Source organism: Mus pahari, chromosome 11 (assembly GCF_900095145.1).
Source record: "Mus pahari chromosome 11, PAHARI_EIJ_v1.1, whole genome shotgun sequence".
In the NCBI taxonomy this organism is placed as follows: Eukaryota; Metazoa; Chordata; class Mammalia; order Rodentia; family Muridae; genus Mus; species Mus pahari.
In genome coordinates, this window is record NC_034600.1 from 76,594,842 (window position 1) to 76,619,651 (window position 24,810).

At 40.1% G+C, this 24,810-nt stretch overlaps 1 protein-coding gene across 2 annotated transcripts in view; it reads left to right on the plus strand.

Moving 5' to 3' along the window:
• Sema5a (semaphorin 5A) overlaps window positions 1-24,810 on the plus strand; it is a 359,154-nt gene that overhangs the window by 125,739 nt on the left and 208,605 nt on the right. The window contains exon 1 of one of the 2 annotated variants that reach the window (XM_029543945.1): window positions 20,098-20,299. The exons of the other annotated variant lie outside the window; for it this stretch is intronic. The gene's annotated coding sequence lies outside the window, so the exon portion shown is untranslated. Of the gene's footprint in view, window positions 1-20,097; window positions 20,300-24,810 lie in introns of those variants that run through there. 2 annotated transcript variants of the gene reach the window in all.

Consider the following 24,810-nt stretch of genomic DNA (forward strand, 5'->3'; position numbering starts at 1 on the left):
ATTGGGATGAGAGGCCCCTTGGTCTTGCAAACTTTATATGCCCCATACAGGTGAATGCCAGGGCCAAGAAGTGGGAGTGGGTGGGTAGGGGAGCAGGGTGGGGGGAGGGCATAGGGGATATTCGGGATAGCATTTGAAATGTAAATGAAGAAAATATCTAATAAAATAATTAAAAAAAAAAAAGAACCCTGTACCAGAAAGTGTGGTCTAGGTCTCTTATCTGAGAATGGAGATTTTGTTTAAAGTTGTACCCACATTTATTTTGCAGGCATTTCATATGGTGGATTATCTGGAATAACAGTAGCCACTGCTGATGGCTGGATATATAGATGGTCTGTTATAGTAACTTCCTTTATTTCTAGAAGAAAAAAAATACTGGGTGTGTTTGATACAGAAAAAGATATGAATTAAAGAAATATGAATTACAAGTTATAAGCCTTTGACTTTATTTTCTTTATAGACTTCCTGATCTGACATTCTAAATAATATTACATCAATCAAAATAACCATTGAAAAACCATCTTCATGAATACTTAAACAGGATAATCTAGACAATGGTGAATAGTGTCTTATTTGGTTGAAATTTTTCTATAAACTTAATTAGAGCAATCAGGATAAAGGTTCGGAAAGGGGAAGAAGCACCTGGAATCCGTGGTATGCTTTGCTTCTGCCTGGGGTTTACATGGATATGACATTACGTTCTTTGAGACGAGATCTTCCAAGGAAGGGATCAGCTTGCCTGCACTCAGCAAAGACCATGTTCATATCAGCAACCTCTTGCTGTTTAGCTATAGCCAGATTCAGGTCACCCTTCTATAAGTTACAAATAGCTACCTTTTCTGATCATGATGGCATACATAACATGGGTTTTCTCTTCAGTGGATGGAAGTTTCTTGTTTCCTTATTCTTCCACATCTTCCTTGATAAAAATTCGGAAGTGCAGTTTGACCTTACATTGGACCATGTTCACAGCAGGGTTTATACTTGGTGGAGAGGGCTCTTGACTGTCACTCTGGGTGATGTGAGAGAGCTGAACTACATGCTGATTGGGGACTTTGTAAAGGATACTTGGATGTGAAGCTACGGACCAGCCTTTGTATCTACTTAAGGCAGTTCAAGACTGTACAGAGAAGCTAAACCTTTGTAGTGTTTGGAAACAGGGCTACGGCTATAGAGACAATGTATAGAGCTCATGTGCAAATCTCACTTCATGTTTTTCTCATTTCATGTTTTAGTCTCATGGTTGAGCTAAGTGGTAACCAATTAAGAAGATTTATTAAACCCAGGGGCTTTTCAAGATAATCAGTAGCACAGTGCACATGCTAGACATGTTATCTTATCTCCACATTCCCATTGTGCATCATCTGATTCTGTTCCCTTTTGACAGAAATAACTAGCTTTGTGTGCATGAAATTGAGAATAATTTTTGGAGTAGTGTTGCAAGTTATTTTATTTATGGTCGTGAAGTGTACATACTTTTTCAAATTATCACTGAATGAAATGAGAAACGCCTTTACAAAAAAAAAAGTCCAGATGGAAGTTTTGATTCTCAATAACTCAAGAATAAATATAGTGGAGAGGTGTGGAGCACTCCGTAGTGGAGATGTAGGCAGTCCATATGTCTCTGCTGTTGTTACAGATTGTTTTATTTACTTATTTATAATCAGTGAAAAGAGGAGTTTGGATGCTTTGCCAGATAAAGACAAATGGGAAAAAAGAGATCTGGGAGATTGAGTACTGAATACTCAGAGAAATCAGGCAATAAAACAGTGGCAGGAAAATGGAACAAAATGCTTTCAAAAGTGAATAAAAGAAAGGGCCCAGCTTTAAGTTTTATGTGTCATCAAATAAAATGTTCAGCTATATATTCTGTATTTTTAATCCCTTCTTGGTGGCTTGCAGGAGTTTATATTGTTGCTGTTCACCTTACTCGATTTTCCTACTCATAACAGATCCACACACTCTGTAACTTCTTGCTTCTGATTATCCCAAGTGTAGGGATGTATTTATGTGTTTTTTTTTTTTAAACAGGGAAGATAGGTGGTGTGCATGTGGGAGAGGGGGTTCACTGTAAAATACATACTTGTATGAAAATTGAAAAAAGTAAAAAGGTTTAAAAATCCAAAATGAAATAAAACTTTGAAAGGATGGCGAACAAAATTCCCAGTGTTGACATTAACTTGTACTTTCAAAACATACTAAAATTCTCATGATAAAAACTGAAGTTAAAACAAAACCAATGAATTGTTCTTAGTGGTATCTCCTTAGAAAACAGGTAAACTGTTCTGTCAGGGCAGGGGAGTGCCATGCATACTTAATATGAACCAGAACTGTGGAGGACCCCACTTGTTGGGGCCACTGTGTTTAGAACCTTCTCTCCACCTGGAGGTTGTGGTTTGGGTGACTGGGTGGCTGGGGGTGGAGAGCCTCTCTTTCATGTGTCTTCTCCCTGTGTCTGAGCAGGTCTTAATCTGCATCCAGGTGCACTAATGAGCTCTCAGTCCCCAAACAGAGAAGAATGCTTTGCCACAGGGAGAAACTGGCAGGTAGTAAGGTCTCTGAAGGTCAGCCAGCCAATCAGTTACAGATCTGCAGTGGGGGTGTTCTCCTGCATGCTTGCATGCAGACAGTGGCTGTCCCTTCACAGGTATGGATGGAGAGGCGCAAGGTGGGGCTGGGGTACGCACCTGAACACACACAGAGACTTGGGGTTTTCCATGTTTCTCACCCTGGCAGATTACCAGGGATTTTGTTACATAATGTCTTTTATGTCAGCTTGCCTAGGCCATTAGTTGTTGATCATGACTTTCTCTGAAGATCTGTGGACTCCTTGGGTGAGAGACATACAACTTAAAAAGACAGCTTGTAAGTGTGCATGTGTGTACATGTGTGTATCTGTGTGTATGCATGTATGTGTGTGTGTGAAGTTATATGTTCATGTATGAATGTACCATGTTACACAGGTAGTCAAGAGGACCATGTAGTCTCTCCTTATGAGTCATTTCTCTCCTTTCACTCTATGAGCTGCAGGGATTGAACTCAGTGGTTAATCTTTGTGGCAAGCACTTCCACCTGCAGAACCATCTTGTGAGCATGAGAGCGGTGATTCTGAATGTGAAGCAAAGGTGACTCTATCTACCCACCCCCAACCACTGTGGACACCTGCCCGAACCTAGAAACACTGTTTTGATTGTCAGTAACTTTTCCTATGTTATGACTATCTTATGATGGGAAGCAAGCAGTATTTTCAAGCATTCCTAGGTAACTAACATGGAGGCTAAGAAACTGGTACGTGGTGTTTACTGTTTGAAGCAATTCCTCTCTGTTCTTCATATTCTATAATAATAGCTATCTAAAATTTATTTCAAAACCTATTTGAAGTCTATCTTCTACAAGAAAACTACTCACATTTCTTTGTTTACACACACACACACACACACACACACACACACACACACATTCAGTGTCTTAGAAAGCTTTTACTTTTTTTGTTGATTCTCATTTTCAATTTATTCGTTAGCACTAATGAGTTCTTATGATTTTAAATGTGCTATTTTATCAGTTCTTAAAAGTCTACCTTTGTTTCGTTTTCCAAATTTGATACCAAATTGTTTTATATTTGGTAAATATAAAAACAAGTTTGTTTTTATTTTTTGATTTATGTTTCACATATGGTCTTGTAAGTGTGACTGCAGATGCCCCTTTTGTCCATGGGATGAAGTCTATCCCTGGACCTGGAGCTGTGGGTGGTTGTGAGCCCTTTGATAGAGTTCTGGGAGCTGAACTCTGCAAGAGCAGTGGATATTCTTACCCACCGAGCCCTCTCTCCATCCTTCACCTTTACAGTCCTTAAAAAATGTACCTTAGAGCTATACATGCTTTAAGTAGTCAATAAATATTTATTTTCAAGTTCAGTATATATACAACTCAAAATGTTGCCTGAATATCTAGAATTCTTTTCATTGAGTAGAGAAATTGGTTTTCTTTTAATTTTTTTCTAAAGTAGAAATAAATTCGTATCTCACTGGATTTGAGTACTGACATGAGGGTGATTTGTCTCATGTTTGAGAAAATAATTCTGGTTTTAGACTTTCCTGGGCTTTAATTATTATATTTAGTTTAAGATAAATCCAGAGAACAATCTATAAGCATATTCCCCATAGCCAACCTTGCAGAAACCAGTGCGATCTTATTTAACACGTTATAAATTAATATCGATTTCTCTCTGAACTTGACAGCAAGAGATTGCCATTAGGCAAATATTCACATTTTGACAAATCTGCTGGTATGTTGCATAGTCCTTTGAGACAGAACCTATTTGCTGATGATACTTTAGCCATGCTCTATGTATTTCTCGGAACTTCTTTGCTGTTTCTTTGGCCACATAATGCAATAGAACTATAAGAGTGTCAGCATGTGTAGGGCTGGGAAGGCAGAACCCCTTTGCTTCCTGATTGGTACAGACTGAACCCAGACGTTCTGCATTCCTACTGGCCTCTCTTGTCAGCCTGTGATACATGTCTTGCTTAGCTTGTTCGCTCTAGCTGTGTCTCTCACATCTTACAAGTGGCACATTGTGATGGTTTGAATGAGAAATGCCCCCACAGGCTTGAGTTTGAAAGCTTGGCCTCCAGCTGATGATGCTGTTTGTCAAGTCATGGAACGTTTAGGTCGCGGGGGCCTGCTGGGGAAGGTACATCACTCAGGGCAGATTTGGGGTGGTTTTAGTTTCACCCCACTTCTGGTCCATTTTCTCTGCATTCTGCTGCCATTGAAGATGCACTCTCTCATCTTCCCTGGTACTCCAGCCGCCTGCTGCAATACCTCCCAGTCATGATGGATTTTCCTTTGGAAACCAAAAGCAAAATAAATAATTTCCTCTACTACGTTGCTTTGGATGTTCATATTTTATCACAGCAACAGAAAATAATGAGTACACCAAACAAATTTATTTGAAGTTCTCCTCTTTAAAAGAGACATGGAAACAAATTGACCATGAGCTGTACACTCTGACCAGAGAGCCTTTGAACAGAATCTCTTCTGGCCATTAAGGGTAATGAGGATATCCTTGTTGTGCCTGCAGATATGTCACCTTGCAGGATAGACTTACTTGGCCATTAGCATTTTCCTATGTCTGTGTAGCTTTAGCTATAGTGTCCAAGAGCTAATCACCTCTTATCGTACTGTCCCTTATTTTGTTGTTATTCAATTCAACAAGAATGGATGGAGGCAACCCAGAGACCAACAGCACTGCTTGCTACCCTAGGACATTCAAAAAACTGAACTTTAAAATGTTTAAAATCTTGTTTAAAATTAGGAAAGGTGTTGTGGATGAATGAAAAGCATGGGAAGCCCTGAGTTAGAATTCATGAGCAATATTTATGGGAATTCCTATGCAGTCCAAATGGTGAGCATTGTAGACCCCGGGGAATCCGTGTTTCCATACGGCCACTGATCTGCAAAGGACAGAACTGTGTAATGGGGAGCATCTTTTGCATACCGATTTGTTTCCTGACATGTATAAACACAGTCTCCGAGAACATTCCAGGACTCAGTACTGGGGCCTGTTGTTTCATGGAGTGGTAAAATAATATCTTGCTTAACACCCTGTAACTCTAGAATTTGCTTCCAACACCACAGGGTTCCTCATTAAATGGGTGAGAGAGCATGCCCTGGGGAAGTGCTCACCTGAGTCACCCTATCCTTGGGTGGCTAGATAATACGTTCTGGAACTTACCTGTTGAGAGAGAGAGGCAGTGTGCTGGCTCATTGCTCATTGGCTTGGGGTCATAGGAGAATATTCTGCTTGCATGGGTTAACCCTTCGTGTCCATTAAACCATCCAACTTGTGACTCTTTATTTATATGCCACTATTTCCTCCCCATGACCTTGTGACCTAGCTATAAGAAGCTGGTGCTACCAAGCCTGGTCAGATGCCCCTGATATCAGGGAATTTGTTTTGAATGGCCTTTTTACTGTTTCTTTTGTTTTTGAGAACACAGTGTAATTATATCATTTCCCCTTTCCATTCCCTCCCTTTGAACTCCTGTGTATACCCTGTTCTCCATTCATTTGAAGTTCATGGCCTCTCCTTTCATTCATTGTAATTATATAATATATACATATACATTCCTACTCACAACCTACTCTGCCACTAAGGTTACCTTTTATGCATGTTTCAGTGCTGACTGTGTGGTATTCAATAACCTGTTGCTGTGTTCTTCCTTGAGAAAGACTTTTTCTCCCACTCTCAACTGTCCTTCGTTGCCTATAGTTCTTCAAATGGTCTTTTATAAGGGGAAATTTGTAGTCACTCCTCACTGCAAATACATTTTGAGGTAATTTGATTAAATATGGATCCTGATGATAATAGCTTTAGAGATTTGATCTGTGTTGCTGTGTCTGTAAATGGTTAGCCTTGATTGAAACATTTATTGCCGGTATGAGAAAATTATGGGCTTCTAGACTACAATTTGTGCTCTATTTTTCTTGAATTTAATATACTATACTATAATATAATAAATGTTATAAATTTATTTTCAACCATTTGAGTTTTATGACTTAGATCACAGAAAGTAATCATCGGTGTGTTCGGGTTTAGCCTCCTGTCAGGTAGCTAATGAATGCATGTATCAGGAATGTTTGAGAGTTACTCCTTTCATAGAGAGAAGAAAGGAGCGTGTGCACATGGATGTCTCCTGTGGTTCTGAGCACCACAGGTTCATTCCTTGGCCTTTGGAGTAACTTCACCAGCACCAATAGCAGGAGAGTTATGTCTGCAAGCTATGTCTGCAGTTCCTGATTCTCTCTCTCTTAATGTTTTCTTTTGCTTCATTACATTGTTTATAAGGCTTAACCCTTTCCTCATTGACAAGGAGAAGTCAAAGAGAAATGTCCTATTTTTTGTAAGAGTATGAAATAGCTTAAAATTACAGGTTCAAATCTTCACTGTATTGTGACTTTGTGTGCATTGATCTCTACAGCAGTCACAATGAGCTGAGGCACGTAACAAATTCAATATTATAACTGTCCAGCAGCCCACAGGGATGCAAATAATATCCTAGTTTCGTAATCAGGCAATTGAGCTGTAGAAAAGTGAATTAACACTTGCACGTCATGGGGCCAGCCACCTGGTCAAAGAGCTGTCCCTTTCAGTGGCTCCTTGTCTCTATTCTGTGTCTTGCACACCTCCACTGTACTCATGAAACATTTAAGGCCTGAGCTCTTTTGTGATGGAAGGGATACAGTGATAAGCAACAGATTTTGCCTATGAATTTGTATTATGTTGGGAGTTAACAATCAACTATATCACTCTCTAAATATATTTATTATGTAATATTTATTACTTACTAACACCTTTTTCTATGTTGAGAGTTAACAGCCTGACTTGATTTGTTTCTTACTAAAGTATGAACTATTTCAATGTCAGAAAGAAAACAAGGTATATTTTAAGCTATGTTTAATTAATTTTAAGACATGTCACTTCAGGGAAACTAGGTGAACAGTATTTACACACACACACACACACACACACACACTTTTCAAGTCAATCCCTTCAACATTTCAGATGTTATGAGTACAAATGCACCTAATTAGTGCCATGACCTACATCACCTTGGTAAGTGTGGGAAAAATAGCTTGTCCATGGATGTTTATTCATGATTGACAGTAAGGAAAAAGAGGACCAAATGAGCATGAAGGTGATGAGGGAATTTGTGTGTGCATGTGCCCGAGTGTGCATGTGTGGGTGTGTGCAGAGTTAACTATTGTAAGACTGCAAATAAGCACTTGATTTCCATGCTATAGATTAGCAAAGACAACTGTCTTTAAGAATTCATATGCAAGGCTTGATTCTAAAGGTTTGTATTGGAGTTTGTAAAGGCTATATGATACAGGTGCTAATTCTGCTCAGAGTCATTAGTGGAGGAGGGGTGAGAGTCAAGAGAGCAGGCAGCTGTTTGCTTGGTCTCTATTTGGCTTAGCTAGCTACTCTGGGCGAATTCTCATTTTGTAAATGCCTCAAGAAAATTCTCATCCCAAGATATTTCCCAGAAATATTTCCAGATGAACAGAAATCCTGCCCAGTGGTCAAGGTTTTTAGCTTGTTTATGATTCCTAGAGTGGCAATTTAGGGCATGCGTAAGTGTTTTGTGATCTGAAATTCTCTTGACAGTGTCACTAACATTGCGACCACATGCAGTTGGAGGAGTTAGGCATGGGTGGCTTCACGGGTAAGAGCTGACCAGAGGCACGGAACATCTGTGTGTAAGGCCTTACTAGAACATAGGTGCCATGTGGCTGGGGCTTTGCATCAAGAAGCAAGACGTGGTTCCTGTGATGGTGTAAAGTTCCAGGAAACATTCTGTTTTCCTGACACATGGTGCTCTGTACTCTGCATCACTAAAGTTCGACAGGGTGACTGACTCATGGGGAAGTAGGATATCTAGAGACTTGGGTACCGCTTTGAGGGAATAGCCTACCACGGTAACCATTTTGTTCTCCATGAAGTACTGAATAAAAAACTCATCTGCTTTCATTTCTTTTAACTCAAGAAAGAGGCCGGAAGGAAGGAGGAAATTGCTATTGTGTTGAATTTGATGGAGAACTCTGCATATAGGCACTGGGGATTGTCTGAGGGATTGTGTGGCACATGTTTGGGAAATGAGTTCTTGAGCATAATGCTGAGACTCTACCAGCACAACGATTAAGAAAATAACAAAAATAGGTAACATAAATTATCAGGTAATTTTTAACCTTAGTTAATATAAATTTTAACATAATTGGCAATTTAAAGTACTGCAAGGTGTTTAAAGTAATTGGTAAAATCAGTTCCTTCATGAATATGTATGTGTTAACAAACTTGTTGATAAAATGCAGTTAAAAATATGCTTTGAGCTAAAACTATTGAATAAGGTTGTCAAGTTTGCACCGATTTTTAAATGGACATCTGACTGCTTTATATATCAATAGCTGTTATAAATATTCATGGAAGTTTTGCATGGATATTTTATTTATTTTAGGTATGTGTATAGGAGTGGGATTATGAAGCCATCAGATTGTACATATACAGGGATTATACCTATCTGACTATCTATCTATCTATTTGTGTTTGTAGCACACACAGACACACAGAGAAACAGATACACACACACACACACACACACACACACACACACACACACACACACCATGTGTATGGGTAACCATAGAGACCAGGAAAGGGTATCAGATTTTGTGGACCCCGAGTTAGAGCTGATGGTGAGCCGCCCAATGTAGAAGCTGGGAATCAGACTTGGGTTCTTATCTCTCTACTTCCCAGGACAAATATTTTAATATTAGTTTGCATTTGAAATGTACTGTGTATTGTGTAAAGTTGAAAAGTATCACCTTTTCCCCACTAGTGACGGTACAGTATTTTCACAAGATTATCAGGCTGCCTAAGTAAATACATCCTTATGCATAGAAGACACAGGATTTCACAGTAGTTCTCAGTAAAACACACCCTTGTTCAAGGCTTCAGGGTGCACTTTGTAAACAGCTTAACACCAGGGACTTGGCGAATGATTTCCCTGAGTCAGTTTCTTGACTAGATTAAAACATGTCTATCTTTCTCAAACTAGCATAACTTTTCTTACCATATTCATGCCATTATAGGGAGAGAATTATTGGCAAGTGTGTGTGTTTGAGTGTGTGTGTGTGTGTGTGCTTTATGTGAGTGCTTGTGAGTGTGTGTTTGAGTATATGTGTATGTCTGTGTGTGGTTTGTGTGTGTATATTTGTGTGTGTGTGTGTGTGTGTGTGTGTGTGTGTGTGTAAAATGCTAATGGCCATGTGGGGAAGACTTTCACCTGGCAGACTGAAGGTGTTGCAACTGGCAGATCTGAGTTGTAGCTACAGCCATGTTGCACATTTTGTCCACCATGAGACTCCTAAGGGCTTGGTTTCTCAGTGCAGCCTTGACTTTGCCTCTAAGCTTCTCTCCTGTAATCTGTCAGAACCACCATTAAACACTGGAAGGAGAAACTGGACAATAAAGCACTTTTGAGGGTGTGAGCACACTTCGTTTTATCTACAGCATGATATGAAGGGAAAACTCGTGTGATAAATGGAGCTGCTGGCCATGATGTGTGGAACAAGTTGGTTCTGACTTTTACCTAGGGACGTACTGTTGGATGCCACCAATACACTTAATTTGGTCTGGAATTTGGTCCCACACTAGTGTCATATTTTCTCTAGGTTCCTGGACTTTATAATGTTTTTTTTTCCCCTTGATTTGTTTATTGCTACTTTGTTTCCCTGAGTGAGTTTGTGATCAATATACTTGTTGAGTGAAAAAAAAAACAACACTAATTTAAATTCCAGTTTCCCACTGTATTCCTGTAGAATTTCTTGAGAGAAGATATAACATGTGCTTATATTTTAACTATCCCTGTTAATGATGGAACAGCCCCCATCCATCCCCACACCCGATAGAAACAGGTAGATCTCAGTCCGTAGGGTACTGGGTGTCTTGGTGCCGTTGAGTTAGGATGATGTCTTTTGGTTCACCATCCATCTTTGACAAGATAATGGAACATTTTCTTAAAAAGAAAAAAAATCTTCCAACCTCTGGACAATCAAAAATAACCACAGGTCACACATTTTATTAAGGAGGGGAGTTTTAGAGGCTCTCCTTATGTAATGGTAATTAGAGAGGGCTTAGGATCCTATTATATCATGATTATTTTCTATATCACTTTCATAGCAACATAATCCATCATGCACTTTATATTGATCATATATAGGATCAGGAGATCAGGGCTCAGTATTAGTATTTAAGATAGTGTCAGTCAAACGTGCATACAGTGCCCCTAAGTTACCAAGCACCATAGCTTAGCAACATGTACACTATAACATCTTGATTGTTTCCCTTGGTGATTGTGAGGTTGACATAGGGCTTAGGGCTACCGCAGCTTGCCAGAATCTTACGAAAGGATTGGACCAAACAGGAAGAAAAATCTAAATCCAGAATCTAAAGTGCTGCTTCTTTGTACTGAACACACATCTCTCTTGTATCATTTTAACACTGAAAACTCACTGTCATACCACTGGAAGTTTGTGCCCATCTGTAGACACTTCCAGATCATCTTAGCACCACGGAATTGGACAAGGATGATATATTTCAATTTAAGTGCTTGCTGCCATCTGTGTTAAAACTGCACCAGGGTTTAGTTTTAATCAAAGACTGTAAGACAGAAGATAGGAAATGGGTGTTGTAAAAGTTAAAGACATAGAAGATACCACTGTATCCAGGCAGGGCAATTTAGGGAAGGGACCACTGAGATGTAGATCAGAGCACAGAGCAGCCATCACCCATGCNTTGATCAGGGATGCTAAGGAATGGAGGTGAGAAAGGCAGGCCAATGCCTTTGCATTGGATATTTGATCTGCCTGTGCAAGGTGTGACCTCGTGGGGTCACACTTTTGTTTGAGACACATCTCACCTGTGGGAGCGAAGAGTTTGCTGCTGAAGGCAGAACGGATTGGGTCCACTTTCTTCTTTGCGGTTAATAAGTCATTCCTCACTTGTGGCTGTGGCCATAAGCAGAGGAAACTAGGTATTTTTCTGAATGCTAACACGGAGTCCAATAGTCCAGGATTTTACAGGGGGTACATATCTCTCACTCCCTCTTTCTCTGTCTTTCCCTATCTCTCTGTCTCTATCGCCCCCCCCCCCCCAAATGTTTGTGTGTGTTTGTGTGTATTGTTTTCTTTTGTTTTTAATCCGTTTTGTTTGTTTGATATGGTCTTTCAATTTAGACCTGGGTGTCCTAGAATTCATATGAGGAATCTAATGAATAAGTATATATACCAGCCTGGCCTTGAACTCACAGAGATCTACCTGCCTCCGTCTCCCAAGTGCTGGAATTAAAGGCTGGCCACCACTCTCAGCATTTAATCACTTTTCCTATGGAAATGAAATCTACATCAGAGAGACAGAAACCCCATGTGCTCTGTTTTCTACAGCAAGATTGCTCTACACCACATGCTGTAGGGGCAGCTTCGAGCTCCAAAACATGGTGTTAGCTGTGACAGAATGGAAGTGCTCATTCTTGCCTGTGTGCTTGTGTGTCTTGGTAGAAGCTCAGAGCTTCGCATAACAGTGCTGATCTGTCAGGACTGATAAACTAGTTTCCTTTCCTCAAGTAAAGGTGGGGTTTTCACCCAGGCAATGAATCTAATGAATAAGGAGGAAGGGTTTCTGGTACAGGGAATGTCATTCCTTGGCACCTAGCTTCTGCCTAAATGGCAAATAGTCTTGGAGCTATTCTTTATCCACCCGCAGATGGGAACTCCCTATTCTGTTGGGCAAGCACATGGTTTGGCTCTGCCTATCAGAACGTGTAGATTCTGGTCTCTCTTCTGCAGACTTACTCAGATTTTTCATCACTTTACAGTAACTCTCAGGCTATGACTCAGTTCCTCAATCAGCCTGGCAGGCTTGAACTGCATCAGAATATCATATGCCTTAAGTTGTCTGATAAAATAATCTCTCCTCACTCATTTAGTGTACAGGTAAATAATTTTCTTGCTTTAAACTACAAAATTAGTGAATGCTCATTGAAATTCAGTCAACATGTAAGAATATTTTAAAACACATTCTTGCTACATTGGAGTAACTGTACTTGGCTTTTTACCCACAAATGTAAAATGTAAAATATTTATTTGCTTTCTTTCAGTCAAAAATTGGATATCTCTCTCTCTCTCTCTCTCTCTCTCTCTCTCTCTCTCTCTCTCTCTCTCTCCCATCTCCTCCCTCCTCTCCCCCTTGATAAATGTGCATATTTGGTTTTCACTCTATATCTTTGCTGGATTTATATGCCAGAATATCAAGCTTTACTGCGTTGGTTTTACAGGCTGCACGATATTGAATGGTATGGATATATCATAATTTATTTGATCTCATTACTTAGAATCTTGGTCTATTCATTTTAAACAAGTAAACGTGTTTGCTTCCCCTCATCCTGGCAACTTCTAATCTGAGGCTTTATGGCATTGCTTTGCCAGGAGGATGCTATTTTTGTTTCCAGCCCATTGAAATGGTTCCTGTGCTTACAAAGCTCACTGGCTCTACAGCCTCCTTCCCCATTAGCCTGTACCTTATTTCCTGATGGTGTTGCTTGCATGATGGGTTCTTTCAGCAAATTCTAGAGATTTTCTTTGTGGGACAAATGCTGAGAGGTGGGGGCCCACAATAATGAGCAACCATTTCCATGCTGAGAGGGCATTAAGTCACACGTCAGAAGAAGCCAGGCAACATGGAGACACCCTCTAAGGGTGTGTCCCACCCCACAGAAGGGAATGTAAAACATACTGACTATGACATTAAGGGTAATTTGTTAGTTCTATCAAAGCTCTCACTGGGGGAACTAAAGAGCAAGGATGGAAATGGAGGAGTTGGTACCTGATCTGGGCTTCCAAAAAGCATGGAAGTGGATTCAGTTATGATATAGACCTTGTGGAATGTGTTCTAGGTAGAAGGGAGAGTGAGAGGCCTGGGAACAGTTAGCATGACAGCGCTGTTAGTGTGCCCCATTCATGAACAATGCTTCTTGTTCATGCAACATGCATCTATTTTCACATTAGCAACATTGGGTTCTTATTTCTGTATACTTGGCTTTGTATAGATAGTTTTATTGAAGTCAAAACTTTTATTAATTTTTACTCTTTTTGTTTTAAAAATCATTGATTTATTATATTATATATGATTCTAATTTTATGTGAGTTTTCTGTTTGGGCATTCATGTGTGTTTCACAGAGCTGTTGTCCATACATTGAATGATAAGATATACCATGAAGATGACCTCGCTTTCAGTAGACAGTAGACTCTGATGTTGCCTCTAAGAATTGCCTCTTATGAATAGTACAATTATGAATTTTTATTTGTTTCTGGAGCAGATGTTTTGTTTTCCCAACACCAAGGCAGCGCACAGCTGTTGTGAGACCCTGAACTGCTCCTATTGTCTCTGTCTAGGAGGGTAGTAATTTGTTTCTTATGAAACACATTTTCTTTTGTCTGTCGTCTTACTTGGTTTATATTCATCAAATCTTATTTACAGCTTCCTAATTCCTGAGGAATACACTGCCTTATTTTTCAAGTTGGCTCATATGATTTTTAAGCTACGTGTTCTTTTTAAAATGTGTTATGGACGATGGGAACTGAGACCAGAGAATAGCAGCCATGGTGACCTCCCACCCTGTGGGCCTGGCCAGCTGGTTGCTTTCTGTGGTGTAGCCTACTCTGTACCAGCATCCATGCGTGGGCAGAGGAGTCAAGGCGGGCGGCTTTGAGACTGAGTTTCTCCATGGCTGCTCCTTAACCTTTGGGTGGCATAAACATCATTTATTTATCCTGCAACAGTGTTTATGATCTTCATGGTTTGGTTGCTATTTGACAAGCTTTGCACTGTTTCATTACCTCCTTAGGAATTGTGTCTTTGAGCTACTCTTTTTGTATTGTCATTAACCTCTACACCATCACTTGGCTTTTAATATTTTGAAATGTAGATGCAAAAATATGTCAGAATTACTTTTAAACCATAATGACCTTTACTGCAATATCCATGGTGACCTTTCCACATTCTAGGATAATGAACCGAAGAACACAGCACCTTCTGTTCCCAGCACATATACATGTCACAGCAGAGCGTAATGGGCTAATAATTAGATGCTTTGTGGCCACTCAGTTAAGGTCTATTTTGACCTGCTTTTGAAGTCTTACATGTAGGCTGTTAGAGATCTGGCAGTTTTCTGTAGATTCTATTGTGAAACTCATTGCAAGTATGATTCATTGACTATAATAAACTGAGCAGGTTCTTTGCCTTGATCTGGAAGGAAGTGCCTAGACCTTCACAATGAACTAACCTGTCAGCTAGAAACATCCATACCTTTCAGTGCCTTCAAAGAAGTTCATAAGACTTAAAGCATGCTGCTACGTCTTAGGACCTGGGGATCTATGTTCAGAATAAAAAAATCTTTGTCTCCACTTTTTTATATCCCAATGTGTTAAATAGTATTTAATCAAAGATATCAATTGATTGCCGAACATAAACTCTATAGGTCCTCTTAGTATCCTTTCGATGAGTGACAACAAAGGCATTGGGAAGTATTTTGCTGCCAATGACCAAGTCGCTATGTTTTATGCTATTCTCATTCATTCTCTCAATTGTATCCTTCCTGGCTTCATTTTCTTTCTTTGCAGGCACTGAATATTTTTGTCTATGCCCTTGTGAAATATTTTAATATATTGTTTATTGTACATGTTTAAAATGGAAGAGTAATGTGTGTATGTGTATATATATATATATATATATATATATATATATATATATATATGGTTAATTATGAGGATTGTGATGTCTTTTTAAGTAAATCTTTTGTTACAGGTTTTACAACACTCCACAAACCATCAAGCAAGCAGTTTCACATAGTTGAAAATGCTATGAAACAGAGATGTTAACAGCCTCAGGTAGGAGTAAAAAGAAGGTTTAGTTGGCTTGGGAGTTATAGTGAATAAAGGCTGAGTCACAGGAGAAAGCACTGTGGTGAACCTAGAGAAGATTTAAGTCCTAAGAGTAAGCCAGAGCTTTGGCAAGGTCAGTGGATGTAGAGGCAGAAGGAAGATCATATATGTATGTGTGCCTGTGTGTAGTTGGCCTGTAGTGAAGGTGAGAGCTGGAAAATGGAGTTCCAGGAAGGCTGCACTGGCCAGAGAAAAAGGGCTTTTGATGGGGTCAGTGCTTTTCACCTGGGAGGCTCCCTGGGGAACTACTGAAGGGTTTTAAAGCAACTATAATTACTTTATCAAGCTCCTTTTTAGTTTTCTCTGGTTGTAGCACCAAAAAACCAACCCAAAAAGCATTTCTGAGGACAGGAGTACAAAGCCCAATGATCAATGACAAGGCTTTCAGCAAACCCAGGGGAGGTTGAAGTGAGAGGGCAGGGTTAACTCAGGAGAGGTTGAAGCAAGAGGGCATTGTAAGCTTGAGACTGTAACCAGGGAGGCGAGCAAAGGGCACTCTTTGGTGCTTATCTGGAACAAGAACAGCAATGTTTACTCATGGGTTGGCATATTAGTGGGCGTGTCAGAATAAGCCAAAATAGGACTCCAACTCTTAAGTGAGAAACTTGGGCAGAAATCTGGGCTAAGGACAGGTGGCATTAGTGAAGTTTTTGTAAAACTACATGTAACTATGTGCTTGATGATTTGTGGGGTGTTTAAAAACCTGTAACAAAAAGATTTATTTAAAAAGAGGTCCTGATCCCCATAATTTAACCACATAATATATGTATATGCAACATATATTTATGTATATAAATATATAAACATATATTTATGTATAACACATAATATATGTATATAAAAACATGATTTTCCATTTTAAACACATACAATATTTAAAGAAATTTCCTTGTTTTAAGTAAGTATACGTGAAGAAGTGACTTGACAGGGTTTCGGGCATAGGTTGCCAGATGATGCAAGGTAACAGAACACTGAGGTGGCCTTTGCAGGGCTGATGGGCTGGAACTCTGAAAGGCCTTAACACAGGCAGGCTAAAGTACGATCACTGGCTCCAAGATCTGTGAATGATCCTATAGCTACTTGTCCAAGTTTCATTCCTAGTGTATGAAACCTTAATAAAGTTAGTCTGCCTTGAATGATAATGTCTCTTCTTTGTTCTTGTTTTTTCATGTGGTTCTGGTGAACAATGAGAACTGGAATTACTTATCTAGACCCCAAGGGCTTTTGTGCATGGCCACATGGCCGTAGCTCCCTTCTGCTCTCACAGTTCCAGGCCCCGGAGAACCCCTCTTTTCAGCTCGTCTGCCTATAATAATCCCTTCATCCCTTTGACCATTAACTGGAAAATTATGACATTTAGAAAGGACATTTCTCAAAACCATGGGAATTCATGTGTTTGGACCAGATGTTAAGAGAATTTTAATAGGGGATCAAACATCTGTGACAATGACTGGCGGAGCCATGGAAGAAAGGGACGCATGCAGAGCATTTTAATAGCAGCGTAGGCATCCTGACAATGGTAGTGTGCATGTATCCACACACGCAGCCCTCAGATGCTGAATGAGTCCAGAAACTTCACGGCATGGCTTGAAAATGAGGCTGAGAGTAGTAATTGTAACTTTGGATGATGAAGTCTATAGCAGAAATAAGTGCAAATGTACTTAGGTCGATGTGGGGAGGGGCAGAAAAAAAAAAATCCAGGAATGGCTACCAAGGTATGATGCTTAAGGATTGGATCTAGAGGAAGTAATCTCAGGAAAACCAGAAGAAACAGAGGCATGGCTAGGATTTAGAAAGACAAAAGAATGGGAGTGGTCAGCGGGTCCCTGATGATGAGTTGGATGTCTGAATACACATGTTCTTGTCTATCATAGGTAACAGGTGTGACAGAGACAGTCCATAAAGAGGAGGGCGGGGACACTGTGGCAGGAAGTGCACCTTCACTTACAGGAAGGCTGGGGCATGCAGTTTCAGATATAGTAAAGAGAGAGGGAGATTAAGGTACTGTGGATGCCAGGGAAGGGGGCATTAGGAAATAGCCTCTGCATCTGGCTCATCACCAGAGCCCAGATACATAGGATCACTGCATGTGCCCGTCAAGCAGAGACCAGTGCCGTTGAACCATGAGGGTCTTTTCTCCCAGCCATGGCAATCTACTCTAGCATGTTCTTATAAAGAATACACATAGTGACTGTCAGCAGAAGGTGCTGTCCCTGTGTGGCCTGCGACCTATAATATTGCACTACTGAGAGTCACTTACAGCATGACTACTGTAATGGGCCATATGATTTTCTTGACTTAGGAAAGGAAGCCGCATAAGCCCTTTAGAAATTGTTCATATGGCTTTGTTCCCTGAAGTCTCCATTATTTAAGTATATTTTTTTCTCAGCAAACGCTCTTGTTGGTCTAGCTAACAGAAGCAGAATGGATGAACTTTCACTTAGTTCTAAAACCTGCTGACAGATAAAATTAATATTGTCTTTGAGCAAATAATAATTTTATCTAATGGACTCCATTTATTTTTATCATTCCTCCGGGCAATCTAGAGCTAAACAGGGGGAAGGAAGCAAGAGCATAATAACAATTCCATTTGAAGAGAGGTATAAAATAAGGTCACTGGAGCTGAACTATTATTGAAATGTATAAAATAGTTTAATGTTTTCTTTTCCCCATTTTATACTATAAGGTTATTTTATATAGCCATAAAATTCCTTCTCATCGGAGTTCATATATGGTGGAACTCTCTGGATAACAGTCTGTTCCTATTCAATAGCTGAAGGTGGCAGCCTGTTGTCTTTCTCCTTATAAGTCTGATAAGTGCTTTTTTCGTTAACATATTCTAAAATATGTTAACTAATCATTTCACTTATCATGTATGGAAAACTGCTTTAGGTTGAACCTTGACAGTTAGGGTGCATGTATTAAAACAATACAAAAGTGTTTGATTTTTTTGTTGTTGTTGTTGTTCAATGTACATAAAAATTGAAGGTTTAATGTCTCATGGCCATCCTGATTCCCCCTTTAGGGTCAGCAAAGCACATGGAAGCTTTAATTTAATCTCCATGTATTTCTCTAATAATAGTGTCCAGTCATGATTTTGGATATATGTCAAGATAATTGGCTGGAACACTGTTAACTTAGTGCTATTGCTTTACCAACTCTTCATTTAATTCCTTTTTTTTTTTTTTTTTTTTCCTGAGTATCTAAAATATCTGATACAGCAGCGAAGAGAAAGCAGGGAGCCACTTGGTACCTTCCTGTCTGTGCTGAGCATGAAAGCTTTGAGTTTCCTGGATCACTTTTACCTGTTACTCTGAACTTTCACTTCAATCCTGTCTAAAAAAGCACAACTTGTGTCTTTGTTGCCATTCAAAGGAATCCCTCCTTGGTGGGTCTATTTTGAACTTTTGTTTCATATTTACCAATGTGCACACTAATAGTCTATGCCAAAAAGATGAATATGAAACTTAAGAAATAAATTTTTACCTGTTTGACAACTGTAAACCCTGCCTGGGAGTACTGAGTCCTTTCTGCCCTCTCCCTGGGGCTCAGCACCACAGAACAAAGTCTTTTAATTTTGCTGCCTTGGTTAACAATACCCCGAGAGTTCCTCTCCTCTCTGGGCCTGTGGCTCACTTCATTGTATTTACTCTGCAGACATGACTGAAATGACTCAGTCTATTATAGACTCAAACAGAAAGGCCAACTTAATCTGCACAAAGCCAGGGGGCTGCAGGTTCCATTTGGACATGACTTGCTACTCATATCTGACCTTGCATATATTATGGAATGTGGTTAAAGTGTGGCTTTGTCAGCTACAAAGGGAGTGGATAGGCAGATTTTTGAAATCTCCATTGACTACCCAACTTCTGGGGGTGACTAATTCATTAATTGTGGACCAGGGGGCTAAGCAGACTCACAGTATGACTCGCAGTGGCAAGCCACAGCTGAGTCACTTATGATAACTGAAGATTAGCTCTGTTTCTTCTGACTTGTTCAAGCCACCCATTCTATATGCAGGAGCACATGAACTTGACACCCAGACAATGGGTTCAAACCATAGCTTGCGATAAAAAAGAAATAGAACGGTAGACACCTAACCGTTATGACACTATCCAGATAACTCTTTGATGAAAAGGAGCTGTTAAGATGAGATTCCAGGCAGGAGCTGCCAGGCTGGCTGAAGCAGGTACTTGCTGTGCCTGGAAATAGACAACTGCTTTCTCCTCGGCCAGTGGATAACTTGAGCTGAAGTGAGAGCCGTGGAGTCAGGAACATGCAAACTAGAATGCACTGTTTCCTGTGCATTGCTCCGGAGAGGGTGAAAGCTAGGAGGCCTTTCTGGATGCATGGCTGAGATGTAGTTTGCAGGGACTTGGTGATTGGTAAAAGGTGCAGAAGGGCTCAAAGAAGCAGGAGAGGAATTCAGAGGGCTTGGGACAGGACAGGCTCTTTCTCTGACATCAGGAGCAAATTGGATGCAGAGCATGGCCTGGGGGCATGGATTGGGATGGTGCGTGGTGGGTGGCTCACCCAATCCCTGTGAACAGTGCCAAGGAATGGAACGACTGATTGAGATATGGCCACTTCAGAAGTGCTCTCTGTCCCGCTTTATGAATCCGCTTCTTTGTGCGTCTGAGGTGACAGGATCTGTAGCTTGCAGTTAGGTGGCGTGGGTACAGCCGGAACTTCCTGATTCAGCGTCAGCGTTCTTGTGACAGGATTGCTGTATTCCAGGTGAGTTTGGGGCATGGCCTTGAGTCCTTGCTGAGGCTACCTTTCTAGATCAGCTCACTCTCTTGACTTTCTTGTCCTTCCGCCGGGGCAATCGTGGAGGCCACCGTATAAGGCCTAAGGAAAAGAAGGCTTTGTGTCTCTGAATCCTGTCAGAACATCTGAATATGTCTAATTTTACAATCCAGCTTGGAAGCCAATCGGCCTCCCCTGGAAGGATGTATATTAAGCTTGCTCTGGATCTGTTTTTATTAATAACTGGTTAGCTACCACTTCCCGAGGAAAGCTCCCTGGGTGACCTTTCATTCTTTTGATTCCTTTTTGATCTGACAGCATTTTTTATTTTCTAAAAGGAACAGTTATTTTCCTGTCCCCCACGTCTATTCAGCTGCAGTGTGGGTGAGATTTGGAAATGTTATTTATCGCACAAACACTTCTATCCAGAGCCGTGCTTATTTAGATCCAGCTTATAGAAAGATCCTCCCACATGAGGAAACCAAAGGAAAACTTCAGGGATTTTGAAGTAAATTCTCTAAAATGTGTAGATGTCACAGTCCAGGTTTGCCTTCTATAAAACATCATCACCCCAACAAAGCCATTTTTATTAAGTTGCTTAGTATATAATAATATTATGGGGCTGGTAGGATATATCAGGGGAAAAAACATTGGTGACACAAATTCTTTAAAAAGGCTTTCAAAATAAAGTTCTTAAAGTGCAGCAAATAGTTATAATTAATATGGTTTTCAGTTTTAGTGACAAAATAGTAAAATGCTGCAGTAGTACACACTCACATGGAACATGTATGTAAATATATTTTATATACTGATGGTAGCTTGAGTTCTGAGGAGAGAAAGATTTTGACAAATCTAAATGAGGGACTTCCAGCAAGGTATCCCTTTTGGCAATGCCTGGAAGTAGTTTTTGTTTGTTTGTTGTTGTTTGTTTATTTCTTTTGGTTGGCAAAGATGGATATAGATGTTGGTTAATGTGCCTAGCTGCTCTGGACCAACAATCACCTTGTTGCAATGTTAGTAGCACTGACACTGAGTACTCTGCAATAGATAGAACTCCAATTGCTGAGGCATGGAGCCCACCCCTAAGGATAGTTTGTTTTCCCAGTGAGACCCTGACTTAGAGTTTCCATTGCTGTGAAGAGACACCATGACTAAGGTAACTCTCATAAAAGACAACATTTAATTGGGGCTGGCTTACAGGTTCAGAGGTTTAGTCCATTATCATCAAGGCTGGAAGCATGGCAGCATTCAGGCAGGCATAGTGCTGTAAAAGGAGCTGAGAGTTCTACATCTTGTTCCAAAGAGAACTAGGAGGACTATGTATTCCCCAGGCAACTAGGAGGAGGGTCTCAAAGCCCACCCCCACAGTGACACAATGCCTCCACAAGGCCACATCTACTCCAACAAGGCTACACCTCCTAATAGTGCCACTCCCTGGGCCAAGCATACTCAAACCACTAGTGACCACCTTGAAGAAAACTAATTTTTCACTTGCAATTGGAGATAGCTCTGGGTTGGGCCATGGGCATGTGTCTAAGTTCCTTTTAGTCTTAGGACTCCCTTTCCTGCAGACCTGTGCAGGCCCTGTGAAGACTGCCTCAGTTCCTGTGACTCACAAGAACATTGATCTTGCTGATTTAAAGGGTCTTTTTTTTTTTTCCCTTGGCATTCTCCAACCTCTCTGTTTCTTACATTCTTTCTGCTTCTTCTAGGCCTCTTAAACTCTGCATGTTGTCTCTCTGTGAATCTCTGCATTTGTTCCCCGCTACTGCAGGAGGAAGCTTCTCGGATGATAGTGGAACAAAGCAGTGATCGATGGGTAGAGCAGCGTGTCAAGCTTTGTGCCAGCATCGCACTAGCATGTCTTACGAGTAGGAGACCATTGTAGATCGAAGGGCTTGTAGCTAGGTTGGCATTTGTGTTTCTTCTCCTTTTACATGGAGTAGAGTACTTCCTGGTCCCAAGTACACTAGCCTGTAGGCGTGAAGCTCTAGACAGGCGCTGGCTCCACCTCTCTGTGTTCAATGAGTTGTGTAGGAGTTATTTTTCAGAAAGAGGGCTTTGCTCTCAGATTGTGGAGAGCAACTTACAGACTTGACAGCAGCCTGGGTTGTTCGTACGTTTCTATGGGACCATCTTGGGGAACAACTCAACTATTTATAACCCACTCTTTTTACTGAAGTGTCATTTGGTGAAAAGATATGTCCAGTTGTGGCCATGTCTCCATTATTGGGCAATTTAATTCAGAATTTAGGAGGTGCCTACATTAGCTTTCCATATGCCCCCCTGAAGTGGCCCTTAATTTTAGCTGTCCTTCCCTATATTCCCTCATTTGTCCCCCTCTCCTCCCCATTTGATCCTCTTGGTCCAGTTAATACTTCTCATCCATCCATCACTATCTGTTCTACATCTTCTTCCTAGGGGCATATGTCCTTCTTCCCAGTTTCTTACTCTGTATCTGACCTCTAAGATTTTGTACATTGTAACTTGCTTATCATCGTCTTAACAGCTAACATCCAATATAAGCAAATGCATACTGTGCTTGTCTTTCTGTGTCTGGATTACCTCATTCAGAATGAGGATCCTAGTTCCATCTATGTATCTGAATTTCATGATTTCATTTTCTGAAGATGGAGTAGTATTGCATTGTGTAAGTGTACCTCTTTTAAAATTCATTTATCCTTTTAGGAACATCTAGGTTGCTTCCAGTTTCTGACTATTATGCATGTAGCAATGATGAACATGGTTGAACAAGTATCTCTGAAGTAGGATGAAGCATCCTTTGGCTATATGCCCAAGAGTGGTATAGATGTATTGTGAGGAGAACTGATTCCTATCTTTCTGAGGAATTGCTGCACTGATTTCAATAGTGGTTGTGTGTGTCTGTATTCCCTCCAGCCAATCATGAATGTCCTCTTATGCCACATTCCTGCCTTCACGAGCTGTCACTTGCTTTATTGATCTTGGCCATTTTAACCAGTGTAAGACAAAATCTCGAAGATGTTTTGATTTGCATTTCTCAGATAACTAAAGATGAACATTACTTTAAAATACTTCTCAGCTATTTTAGTTTCATCTTTTAGTCCATGTTTAGATCTGTGCCCCATTCTAACATTGGGTTATGTTTTCTTGATGTTGTTGTTTTTTTTAAATTCTTTATATATTTTGGGTATTAGCCCTCTATCTCTGTATAGTTGGTAAAAACACTTTCCCATTCTGCAGCTTCCCTCTTTTTCCAAACAATGATGTCCTTTGCTGTTAGTAGGCTTCTCAGTTTCATGAGGTCCCATTTATCAACTGTTGATCTTGGTTCCTGTGCTAATGATATTCTCTTCAGTAAGTCTGTGCCCATGAGTTCATGGATATTCCCTGTGCTTACCTGCACCAGGTTCAGTGTATCTGGTCTTATGTTGACGTCTGTGATCCATTGGTAGTTGAATTTTGCTCAGGGTGGTAAGCTTTTTCAGATTCTTACATGCAGCCATTCAGTTTGACCAGCGTTGTGTCTTGGTGATGCTGTCTTTGTTCCAGTGTATATTTCTGGCTTCTGTATCAAAAATCAGGTGACATAGGTGTGTGGATTTCTGTCTTGGTCTTTGATTTGATTCCATTCATCCACATATCTGTTTTTTATTTAGGACCATGTTGTTTCATTACTATAGCTGAAAATGGTCTTTTCAAAGTCTCTAAAGAATTATGCTATAATTCTGAAGGTGATTGCATTCATCCTGCAGATTGCTTTTTGTAGGATAGCAATTTAGTTAATTCTGCCAAACCGTAAACATGGGGGAATCTTTCCATCTTCTGATATCTTCTTAAATATCTTAATTTTTTATGATATAACAAGTCTTATACTTGCTTAGTTAAAGTTACTCCAATATATTTTATATTTTTGAGGGTATTGAGAAAGGTGTTTTACCCATGATTCCTATCTCAGTCTATTTGTGATTTGTATATAGAAGGCTATGGATTTTTCTGAGGAAAGTTTGCATCCTGTTACTTTTCTGAAAGTATTCTGCTGTCTTTGTTCCAGTGTGTATTTCTGGCTTCTGTATCAAAAATCAGGTGACATAGGTGATAGATATTAGTGATAGATAGTTTCCTGGTAGAATTTGCAGGATCACTTATGTATACTATCATGTCATCTGCAAATAAATATATTCTGATGCTTTCCTTCCAGTTTTATCTTCTTGGACTCACTCAGTTGTCTTGTTGGTTGAAGTGGTTTAAGACTTCAAGCACTATATTGAGTAGATGGTTAGCGAATGGACATTTTACTTAACCAGACAACTGAACCTGCTACAAGAGAAATCAGGCAATAGCCTTTACCTCAGTGACACAGGAATGCCTTATTCCTGATTTTAGTAATAGCTTTAGTTTCTCTCCATTTCAGGATGACAATGGACTTCTAAACTCCCTTTATTTTGTTGAGGTATATTCCTTGTATCTCCAGTTTCTCCAGGGCTTTTTATCACAAATGGGTGTTGGATTTTGTCAAA